The sequence below is a fragment of the Arvicanthis niloticus genome, chromosome X (genome assembly GCF_011762505.2).
Source record: "Arvicanthis niloticus isolate mArvNil1 chromosome X, mArvNil1.pat.X, whole genome shotgun sequence".
NCBI classification, from domain to species: Eukaryota; Metazoa; Chordata; class Mammalia; order Rodentia; family Muridae; genus Arvicanthis; species Arvicanthis niloticus.
This window is the reverse complement of record NC_047679.1, coordinates 90,924,261-90,937,091: the sequence shown is the minus strand read 5'-3', so window position 1 is coordinate 90,937,091 and position 12,831 is coordinate 90,924,261. Positions and strand designations below refer to the sequence as shown.

The following is a 12,831-nucleotide window of genomic DNA, read 5'->3' as shown; positions in this document are numbered from 1 at the left end:
TAGAACACGAAGGCAACAGTGAATAACTTAAACAAGTCCCTTTTATTTGCTGCTTTTTACTTGATTTCATTGTAAACCAGTCCTTTATTGAAAGGAATCAAGGTCTGCTTTACTTTCTGTTTGTTTGGAGAGGTATGTTGAGAACATGAGGTACAATCAGCAACATGATGAGATTGAAGATCCAAAGACAATATGAGCTTAGAAGGTACCAATCTTGATGCCAAAGTCTTCACTGTTCACGTTTTACCAAGCATCAACTTGTCAGCAATCAGCAGGCCAGGCCAAATATTCAGCATCAACTTTGTAACTCAGATTTGGACACTGATTAGACCTGGTACAGTAGACAGCATGCCTATGGTAGCTTTACATGTTCTCATCATTGTACAATACAGGGAATTTGTTTTCAGTATTTGCAAGGACATGTGAATCATGTTCCTTGTTATAGGTCAGAAATCAAAAGAGATAAAATACTGTACATTGTCGACTATGGTAACCTTATGCTGACTGCTCAGGATATTAAAGTTGAACATATTCTGAGAACCAATGAAGAGAGTAAAGAGAAGAACTTGGACAGGGCACGTGATTGTGAACCAGAGTTTCTGAGGGGAAACAATTCAACTTTAGTTTTCTTGTCTGTTAAAAAGCACGTTAGTACTTGTGCTTAGCTTTACAAAATTGTTGTAAGAGTAAACACAAGTGATGACAAGGACAGAAAATTATGATCTTTAAGGAATGCAAGCTGTGTGGGCTGGAGAGATGGCTCAGCAGCTAAGAGCACTTGCTATTCCCACATGACTGACGTCAGTTCCTAGCACTCTGTTGGGAACCTTATAGCAGCCTATAACTTCAGCACCAGAATACCTGATATACCTGATGATCTTCTCAGACCATAGCAGATACCCCCCATGACCATATTTACACACAGACACATATGTATAAATAATAATAATAATAATAATAATAATAATAATAATAATAATAATAATAATAAAACAATTGGAAAATACAATCTTTATATATTAAAATACTGGGCTTATATTGTCAGAAACTGTTGTATGTAGGTTGTATGTACATAAAATATACAATTTATATAATTTTCTTCAAATACAAGTTAAATACTGAATTATATCTAAAACTGTTGATATTATTAGTTGTCTACTAGCAGCATAAAATACTGTTCTAAGAAAATTTACATTATGATTATCCTTGATTTTACATTTCACTGTATTTGTCACAACTACCATTCCACATGGCTCTTTTCTTTCTTCTTTTCTGTGTTTTATCTTTCAGGCCAAGCATCTTGTCTATGTAGGATAAGAAAGTATAGGAGCATGTTTGTATACACATTCTTTAAAAAGTCAAATAGACATGCAACTTGGACCATGAAGAAGCATGTCACCACTACAACCTAAAGAAAGGTTTGATGAGAGATTGATTGCTTGAATGGTTTTCAAATTTCCTCTGGATTCTTTTGTTCCCTCTTTTTCTCCATGGAAATGCCACAATGGACTGTATGGGCAGTGCTGTCTGCTGAACATTCAGAGATAAAAGTTTGAGGTGTATCTAAGACAGACACCAGTAAAGGAGAATAAGTAACTGTATACTTTTGCTTAAGCTCATGGTATATGGCTGATACTGCTTTTCTAGATGTGGTTTTCTCAAAAATCATCCATCTAGACTAGGAAAAAGAGTTTATTTGCCTTTTGGCAATTGGGAAGTCTCTTTTCAAATGGAAGTGGTGGAAGAATAAGAAAGCCAAACCCCAACTAGTTGCGAAGTTTTTTACGTTCCCTTTCTCATTATATAAATGTCAAAACTAAAAGATCAAGTGAGTATATATGCACAAAATGAATTGGCCAAAGCCATTTATAAATTTATAGTAAAATTACCCTGATTTATCTTTTATAGTATTTGGTTGTTATATTGTTGTCCCATCAGTAAGTACACATATTAAACAACTTAGAAGGGTGAACATATTTTACATGCATTTATACAGGCAAATATTTCTGAGATTGAGTTTTTTATTTATCATCTTCAAAAAGTTTTCTTAGCTCTATGAACATTTCATACAGTGCATTTTGATTGTTAACTCCTTCCTAACTCTTTCAAGGGCTTTCCTATCTATCCAATTTTGTGACCTCTTTTAAAAATATACCCATCAAGTTAATTGTTCTGCCCATATATTTGTGGATGTGTGGCCTTCCACAGAAGCATGGTAACCTTACTAGTAGCTGCACTCTTAAAGAAAATTGACACTCAGTTCTCTCCCTCTTTTCCTCCCTATACCTGATCTTCATTCTTTTCGTCATGCACTCTCCTGCCCAGCTCCCTCCATCCATCCACCTCTGATTGCTATTTTACTTCCCCTTCTATGTAAGATTAAGCATCTTCCCTTGGATCCTCCTTGTTATTTAGGTTCTTTGGGTCTATGGATTATAGCATGGTTGTACTTAAGGCTAATATACACTTTTAAGTGAGTACCAATCAAGTATGTCTTTCTGGGTCTGGGTTACCTCGCTCAGGATGATATTGTTTAAATCAATCCATTTGCCTGTGAATTTCATGATGTCATTGTTCTTAATATAAGTAATATTGTATAAATTTACCATATTTTTATCCATTCTTCAGTAAAAGAACATCTAGGTTGTTTCCAGTTTCTGGCTGTTATACATAAAGCTAGTATGAACATAGTTGAGCAAATATCTTTGTGGAATGGTAGGGCATCTTTTGGGTATATTCCAGGAGTGATATAGCTGGGTCTTGAGTTAGAACTATTAACAAGAAGCACTATTACCACTGTAAACAGTTGAGGGGATATCTCTGAGAGAAGCTAGAAATCTAGGACAATGAAAACTCTCAAGAATCTATGAGGGTGACCCCATCTAAGACCCATAAAAATAGGGGATGTGGAACATGAAACACTCACCTCCTAGAACCAGGCAAAACATTCAGTGGAGAGATGAGAATACCAAAGTAGCCATAAACCCTTTGAGCCACATGTTTTTCTGCCTATAAGAGTTATAGAGACTAAAAGGGGAGCAAAAAGTGAGGGAATTTCCAAGTAATGACTGGCCCTACTTGAGTCCCATTCCATGAGAGAGAACCCACACCAGATACTATATTAATAATATTCTGTTATATTTGCAGAGAGGTGGCTAGCATAAAAGTAATCTGCATGGTTTCACCCAGTAACTGATGAAAACAGATGTAGAGTCCCACATCCAACCATTAGAAAGAACACAGAGAATATTGTGGAAGAGTGGGAGGAAGGATTGAAAGAGCCAGAGATGACAAGGGCACCACAAGAAAACTTAGAGGATCAACTAAACTGGCCCCATAGGGGCTCATAGAGACTGATACACCCTCCACAAAGCATACATGGGCTGGACCTAGTCCCCCTACACATATGTAACAGATGTATAGTTTGGTCTTCACATTGGACCTCTAACAGCAGGAACAGGGGCCAACATGGACTTTGTTGCCTGCATTTGGACCCCTTCCTCTAACTGAACGGCCTTGTTTAGCCTCAATACAAGAAGATGATTCAATTCCTACTACAACTTGATATGCCAAAAAAGATTGATATCCATGGGAGTTCTCTCCTTATGAAAAGAAAGGGAGTATGGTGGCATTGGGGAGGGGGAGGTGAGAAGGAGGGACAGGGAGGAGAGGAGGAAGGAGAAACTCTGATCAGGGTATAAAGTAAATAAATTAATTAATAAAAAATGAAACAATGACTCTTTCTAGCAGCCATTAATTGCCAATAGCTCCTTGGTGAGATATGAAAATTTGTTTGACTCTCCTCACCATGCTGGGATTTAGTCTATCTTAGGTTTCACATGGCTTCTGCATGCTGTTATAGCCACCATAAGTTCATATGTGCTGATTCTCTGCTCATCCAGAAGATGTAGTTTCCATATAGTCATCCACAACACCAGGCTCTTACAGTTTTTCCTGAACCTTGGGAGGGAGTTCTGTGATAAAGATGTTTCATTTAGGGTTTAGCATTCCACAGTCCCTTATTCTCTTTACTTTAAGTAGTTGTACGTCTCTGTTAATCAACACCTACTGGAAATAGAAGCTTTGCTGATGAAACCTGACATCTTCTATGAGTACAACAGTAAGGCCATCAAAGTCAGTTCACTACTATGTCATTTAGTAGAATAACAGTAGTGGGTACACTTCTAGGGCCAGTGACCTGTGTAACCACAGACTCTTTCCCTGGCAATTGCATCATTTATGGATTTCATCTTGTACAGTGAGACTTAATTCTAATAAGAAAGTGGTTGGTCATGCCATTATTGAATTAAGTAGGCATGTCTTGCCAGGCCTGTTGTTAATGTAGCTTTCAGGTTTCACTGTTGGATTAAGATTAATGATTAGTTTTCTCCTCTGATGTCATGCTCTCTCTCTCTCTCATATATATACATATATACATGTGTGTGTGTGTGTGTGTGTGTGTGTGTGTGTGTGCGCGCGTGTGTGCATACATGATATATCTGTCCCTTTATCTGCAATGTCAAATGTATAAAAGAATGGACGAAATATTGGCCAGGACACGTTAAGATTGTAAACTCCTCTGGCAATATCTTGCCATGTGAAACATCATGCAAGGCATGAGATTAATTTTACTTGATTCATAAGGTCCAGCTTGAAATTCAAAATAAAAATATTCTAGCCAGATTTCAAGGTCTAGTTTTTGTACTTTCTGAATCTACAGCCCATAGATTACAAACATCTCTCTGTATTGAGACTTTCCACAGAGCTTCTTTCTGTACTTATGTACATAAATGCATATGTCCCCAGGACTGCAAGATAGATGGTTTAGTTTTAATTTCATTTTCCAGACTCTCTATGAAAAATGAGATAAAGCTATTTTCCAAAATTTTTAGGAAACTTCTGAGAATTGCTCAATTGCATCAGAAATGTCTTACACTATGTGGGATAAATTTCTTAACCTGTAATGTTAGATATGGATTGGGTATGGAAACCTGAAAGCTCAGGATCATTGTCAAAATTATGAGAAAAAAAGTTGGTCCTGAAGAACCAAGTGTTCCTAACACCAACCCATAGTACTTAGTCTGTTCTGCATATTATGGTGGTCATTTGTATGGGTGCCTTATTGTTTAATGCATTCATTCTTTTATTTGGGACATATTTTCAAGTAAATACCATTTGCCATTATATTGTTAACTGTTGGAGATCCAGGGAAAAAAACTGACTGCCTACCTTCATAGTATTTATATTGCAATGCCAATGGAAAGTGAACAAAAAGTTGAAGGAAGAAAACATACAGAATCCTTGAAGAGAAAGTGGATAATCGGTAATTAATTATGGAAGGATGCTTGAAGTTCTTTCTGAGCTCTATCTTGACTTGGAGAAAGATTGGAGGTAAATGTTAACAGAAGGTAAAGAGAAAACATTAATAATCAGGCAAAGAAAAGCTTAGTGTGTTCAATGAGCAGAATGAAGACAAAATGTTCAATGAGGTGAAAGAGGCATGTGAAAAGAGAGAAAACTGTAATCATCATGGAAAATCCACTTGTCTGAAATCCTTTTGAGACAAGCGGATATTTATTTCTGTAACTCACAGTCTATATTTTGTGAATGTGTGTGTGCACGTATGGTTTGAAATAGTACTGTGCATTTCCTATTTTAACATCAACAGGCAAGAAAAGCTTCTGGTGACTTGTCTCAATTGTTGCCTAGAAGGAACTTTCCAGTCTAAATTTCCATCATGATTTCCATTCTCCTGGGTCTTGCAAATATCTTACCCACCAGTATATTTTGTTTCATGTAGATCATCTTTTTCTTTTTTGTTTTTTTTATTGGATATTATATTTACATTTCAGATTTTATCCCCTTACCCCATTCTCTCCCACCCAGGAACCACCTATCCCATCCCCCTCCTCCTGCTTCAATGAGGATGTGCCCCCACATACCCCCCATTCCCACCTCCCCACCCTCGAATTCTCCCCCACTCAGTGTCCAGCCTTCATGTGACCAAGAATCTTCTCTCCCACCTGTGCCTGACAAGGCCATCCTCCCCTACATATACAGCTGGAGTCATTGGTCCCTCCCTATGTGCTCCCAGGCTGGTGGTTTAGACCCTGGGGAGCTCTGGTTGGTTGGTATTGTTGCTCTCCTCATGGGGCCACAAACCCTTTCAGCTCCTTCAGTTTTCTCTCTAACTCCTCCATTGGGAACCCCTTGATCAGATCAATGGTTAGCTGTGAGCATCTGCCTCTGAATATGTCAGACTCTGGCAGACCTCTAAGGAGACAGCTATATCAGGCTCTTGTCAGCATGCACTTCCTGCCATCCACATCAGCGTCTACCTTTGGTGACTGCACATGGGATGGATCCCCAGGTGGAATGGTCTCCAGATGGCCCCTCCTTCAGTTTCTGTCCCACACTTTGTCTCCATATTTGCTCCCTTGAGTATTTTGTTACACCTTCTAAGTAGAACAGAGCACCCACACGTGGCCTTTCTTCTTCATGAGCTTCAGGCGGTCTGTGAGTTGAATCTTGGCTATTTCAAGCTTTTGGGCTAATATCCAATTATCAGTGAGCACATAACATGTGTGTTCTTTTGTGATTGAGTTACCTCACTCAGGATGATATTTTCTAGTTCTATCCATTTACCTAATCATTGTTTTTAATAGCTGAGTAATATTCCATTGTGTAAATGTACCACATTTTTTTGTATCCATTCCTCTGTTGAAGGACATCTGGGTTCTTTCCAGCTTCTGGCTATTATAAATAAGGCTGCTATGAACATAGTGGAGCATGTGTCCTTGTTATATGTTGGAGCATCTTCTGGGTATATGCCCAGGAGCGGTATAGCTGGGTCCTTGAACTGAGGTTCATTTCTTTAAAGATTGAAGTCTTTCAGAAGGCAAAATAGCATTAATCTTTTTATATTAAGTGATGTCCACTGATGCAATTATTCAGACACACACACACACACACACACACACACACACACACACACACAGAGTTTTTGAAATAATGCTAAGGAAATCATTTAATTTTGAGCTAGATGGTCTTGGAAAACAAATCTTGAATGATTTTTTTTTTTTTTTTTGCCTGTTCGAGTATCCTGGTGTCAGACATTCTTTGCTATTACTCTCTCACACAAGTGCATTAAGTACAGGAAAGTCTCAAGAACACATTCAGACGATTTATACTAACCACAGGGAAGTTCAGCTCTGCTTATTATTCATGGAAAAAAAGCAGGTCAGTTGTTTTGTACATGGAATTAAAAAGGGGTGTCAACAATTTCTCGGGCACAGGTTAATTTATTTTTATATTTGCACCATTAACTACCTTTTGCATCTCTGAGTGGGGTTTTAAAAGGTACATTTGGTAGTAAAGAGTGGACTTTTTCTTGACCTGGGTATTCCATGCTGACATATTTCCCCATGTTGCCATTTCCACAAAGGTAGCTCTAAAAAGAAGCCCCAGCTTTAAAGTTCGGGAATCTCTCCAACTTACAAAGGCTGTCACTTGAATTGCAATCTGTTAGCTGAGCTCCCAAAATAAGCATTCAAAATGTATTTGTGGTTTGCAGAGTTGGAGTTATCAGAGGAAGGAAGAGAGAAAAGAGTTAAAAAGGAGGATGTGGGAAGAAGAGCTTCCACTTTAGTCCTAATCTATCATTGAAAGTTCCTAAGAAAAATCTAAATGACAAGTGATGAGGTGGGTCATGGAGGTTTCTTCTGAATAGTCTCTCAAGTCATCATTCATTTTGAGTCTGCCTGGGATCTTCATTGGGAAAGAAAGAAGTTAACTATACCATATCAACAGAGGGAACATTCATCTCTCTAGAGAGGGATACAGTAATATAAAAGGTAAGTTTACTCTCACTAAATAACAAGTGACAACTTGATTGACTCTACATTGGAAGGTTTTATGTGGGATGTATACTTGACAAAGCAGACATTGAACACTTGCTCTTAAGCTAGTGTTACATTTACCATGTATATATCCAGGTACATGTGAAAAATATGATTAAGAAGACATGCCAGCATATATGGGCATCTACTCTATACAAAGCTCCTCTCAACTTCAAGAGTGCTCATCAAGTGACATCAGATTATAATATTCTTTTCCAGGCATTAGAGATAGAAGCTTCCAGAGCTGCCTGCTTGTCTGTAAAGATGGGGTTTGTAACTGGAGAGGGAATGACTCAGCCACAGGAAGCTTACAGCTGAGCTGCCTACCACTTTTATTCATATAACATGTTCAGGGTATCTATTACATAAGAAACACTGGAATAGACACTAGAAATATAGAGATGATAATGGTATACAGGATGATACTACTGGCCCTTACCACTATGTAACTTATGAGTACAGTTGGCAAAAGATTCCATTATTTTTCTTACTACTATGACAAATACAAGACAAACAAGTTAATGAAGAAAATACTCATAGATGTTTCCATTCATGACTGACTGTCTTTATTGCATCTGGGCCTGTGATGGGATGGGCTTGATGGCAGTGAGGAGTGTTCGAACGGAGCCAGTCTTAGTACGGTAGCTATTCATATTGTAGGAAGAATGGAGGAGACAGGAAGGAGCCAGGATAGTCTTTGAAGACATGCTCCCAGTGACTTACCTCATCTACCTAGGTTTTACTTACAATAGCTCCAATTTTGGATCTATTGACAGATTAATCGATTAATAAAAAACAAATGTGTGATCTAATGACATTCTTAAAGTCCCACCTCTGAATACTCCTTGCATCAAGAATAAACTTTAAATACTTGAGCTTTTGGGAGTTGACACTATATAATCCAAATGTGAACAGTCAGGAAAGCATATTGTTGTCATGCATAGCACCAAATATCCAAAGGTCAAAAGGCCCAAAGACAAGAGACCATAGAAAAATCAAGTCACTAAGTATGGTGAATATTTGGCCCTATAAAAAATGAAGTGAGTCCACTTTTATCTCATTATTTAATGTGCCTTGAGTATCTTTCAGGAATTCAATCAAAAAGAACTATTACAATGACCTCCTTGGAAAGCATTCATTCATTTAACTGGTTTATTCTATACCAGAGTTTATGCAAGGTCTTACTGATAAAAATGTAAAGAATACACACACACGTGTGTGTGTGTGTGTGTGTGTGTGTGTGTGTGTGTGTGTATGTAGTGTGTATATATATATGATCTCTGCCCTGGAGTAGTTCTCAGTATAATGAGAAATGATATAAGTAAATAAAAACATATTTATGTGGGTCATTGAAGCATCTTTGTGGATAGTTGGCTGAAAGACTAAGTCTACAGATGATAGTTACACGTGAAAGATACTGATTACTTAAACTCTAGTGCTAAGAGTGAGAATGAGGGGAAAATAAAGAGGCGTTTTAAAATAGATTGAAAATGTAGCAAGGTTTTTGAATGATAGCATGAGAGAGTGAGAGGTGAAAGTTTAGGACTAATGATTTTTCGACTTGTACCACTAGAGAATGGGTACGATCATGGAAATAGAACGAAGTCATTTAAAATGAGAACCACATTTGAGAGCAAAGTTAAGAGAGCATAATAAGAGCTCAATTCCAAAATCATTGAGCTTATTTTCAAAAGGTCATTTAGGTGCGAATGTACATATTTACAACTTGTGTTCAGGGAAAAATCCGAGGTCAATCATGTAATTCTGGACTTTTTAGTTTATTTGTAATATTTACAGCTGTATGAGTTGCTGGTATAGCCAAAGATTATACAGCAGCAAAAGAAAACCTAAGGAAACAGCAATATGTAAAAAGAGTTAAAATAGAGGATAAGTGGAGGACACTCAGAAAATCTCCATATTTTCTTTAGAAAATGTGTTTTCATTCTACAACTTAGGATTCAGTCTGCTGCTTGGGTGTCCACTGGGTTTGTTCTTTACTGGAATATGTTACTCCTACATCATAGGTATGGAATTAAATTGAATCCAATTCCTGCTAGTAATATTGTGGGAAAGTGGGTGAATCCAAAGATGAGTCCTGAGCAGTTTTTATGAACAGATCATTTTTCCTGGTACAAATTGTTTTACTAGGACATGTAATCTCAAAAGTAGATAATAAGAATTGAATGCAGAATTGTGATAGAAAAGGCTTAGGGGGTGGGGCAGTTGCAAACAACAAATGACTTGGTATACATATCAAATGTCTCGAAGATCTCAAAAGACTGAAGCTTTCTTCTCACATCAGTTTGGATGGAAGCAGAGTGCATGTGTGTGTGTGTGTGTCCTTATGTTTGAGCATATTTGCAAAGCCTATTCAACCTCTCATACTAGTTAAAGATTTTGTCCATTATTTATGCAGTTTGTTACTCTGACAGCCATCTGGATGTTTGCAAAAATGCAGTTGAATCACCCAAGAGTTTTACACAGGTTTTGGTTGCGAAACCTCTAGTGAACATGTAAACAGATATGATAGAAACACTTCATGCATAGCCATTGACTTCTGAATAATTTATGCCTCTTTAGCAAACTTGGGCCTTACCCAAGTTAAATGTTTCTGCTGTACTTTTAGTAGAACATAATTATGCTCACATTTTAGTTTTCACTAGATAGCATTATTGCTTAGGACAAATTGTCCAAATGCATTGTTTCAATTTGGTATGACATAACTGATAAATAATGAGATAAATAGCCCCTAAGTGTTCGCTTCTATGAATTAAACATTGTGTGTACCTAAGTTGGATTAAGTTTACTAGTTTCTCCAAATTGTCTGTGAGTGTCCTTTCACATGTCACTTGGGATCCTTCTTCATATGTTAAAGGCCTTCTTATAAATCAAAGCATGTTTTTTATATAGTATAATATTCTGCTATGTTTTCTCCTTCTTAGTACAATGGGTTTATTTTAATAATATTTAAGAAAATCTATAATATCCCATTTATCTTTATATCTCCAACACTTGCCACATAGAAATTTGTAAATAATTATTTGTTGACTGAAGGCATTAATTTGCTCTAATTTCATTGACAAGTTCTTCACTTGAAGTTGATACTTGCCTTCTTCCAATACATTCATATCTGTAGTCAGAGTTATCCTTTAAAAGGTATATTTCATCCTGGCATTTTTCCTGCTTAAAAGAAAAACCTCAAGAAACTTTGTATTTAAATGAAATTCAAATTACTTAATGTGACTTACTTTCTTTTTCTTTAGATAAAGTTACACCATGCTAACTAATTAAATTCCAAAACTCAACAGTGATCTCTTTTGTTTACCACTACGTATCTCTGATACAAGTGTAATATAGAGAGACAGAGACACAGAGAGAGACTGAGGGAGAGGGAGAGATGAGAGATATCTCAGGTTGTGACAGAGCCTGCATGGAAGAAGTTTCAGAGTGATGCCTTCCCTTTTCTATATGTAAGAACATAAAGTATCATGCTAGAATCAGATCAGAAAATGGCCCTTCTCCAGGAACTGAGTCTGCTAGTAACTTGCTATTTGTTCTTTTACTTTTTATATACCTAATAAACACAAACATTAAAAGCTAAAAGGACCCTCTATAAACTGAATTCCAGAACCCTTTAAGATTATATATTACAACCAAGTTGGTATCCTTCTAAGGATAGCTTAATACATGCAATTTTAAAATGTAATATTCAGAGTAAGCAAATTCAGGAACAGAAATTACATGATCATCTTAATAGATGTAAAAGGCATTTGACAAAATTCAACATGATCACTATAAAAGCACTGAAGAGATTAGTTATAGAAGGAACATGTATCAGAACAATAAAGGCTATATATGACAAACCAATAGCCAATATAATACTAAATGGGGAAAAACCTGAGAGCATTTTATAGAAAATATGGGGCATCAGAAGAGTTCTTACTTCATCCACTCTTATTCAGTGTTGCCCTGTAAGGTAAAAGAATAAAAGGTGTGGAAATCTAAAGGAAGAAGGGAAATTACCCCTCTTTGTAGATGATGTGATCCTTCATTTAGAGGATCCAGCAGACCCTAGCAGAAAACTTGCATAACTGATTTGTACTTTCTGCAAAAGAGCCAGGTGTTTAGGTACCATCTTATAGCTATATGGTGTGTGTGTGTGTGTGTGTGTGTGTGTGTGTGTGTGTGTGTGTAGGAATTTCCTTCAAATTCAAACTTTACATCCTGGAGGGAGGTTCTTTAAAATATAGTAAGCAAATGAGACTTCTATGACTTAGGATGTAAACAACTCAGAAGTGTCAGGAAGGTCCTAAAAATGACAAGGTGTTTTTCTCATGGCTATATAATCAGTGTTCTTTCTCATGGTTATATAATCAGCAGGAACTGGTAGAAAAAGGTCATTATCCAACATGTCAAACTACCTTTAAGTTGTACAGATAGCTCCATGCACATAGTTGCATTGTCCTCCCCCATGCTGTAGTGGATGCATGATGTTTGTGCCTTTATGTCAGTTTTGTTCCCATCACTAACCCCAATAAGCTCACTGGCTCATTAATAGACTTGGGGGAATCATTTCTTTGGTTTGTTGGAGGTGTACTCTGGTATGAGTAGACATTTACTCACATTTCTCAGTGAAATGTTAGTGTGGATTTTTTTCTTTTGCATCTGATTTCACTTAGTTTTGCTACCAGTTAAGCAAAAACAATTGTTCTTTTAGCAGGGGTTGTTGAGACAGGGTTTCTTTGTGTAGCCTTGGCTCTCCTAGAACTAGCTTCATAGACCAGACTAGCCTTGAGCTCACAGAGATCCATCTGCCTCTGCCTTTAGCTCCCTTGTGCTGGGATGAAAGGTGTGCACACCACCACCCAGGTAATGATTGGTTTTCTATGATTATGTTATATATCTGCACACAATGTTATTTTATCACATTCCT

General features: G+C 37.1%; 1 protein-coding gene across 1 annotated transcript in view; it reads right to left on the bottom strand.

The window, feature by feature from the left end:
* The window catches only part of LOC143435456 (large ribosomal subunit protein eL29-like), a 90,504-nt gene that overhangs the window by 11,777 nt on the left and 65,896 nt on the right, over positions 1 to 12,831 (bottom strand). The window lies entirely within an intron of this gene.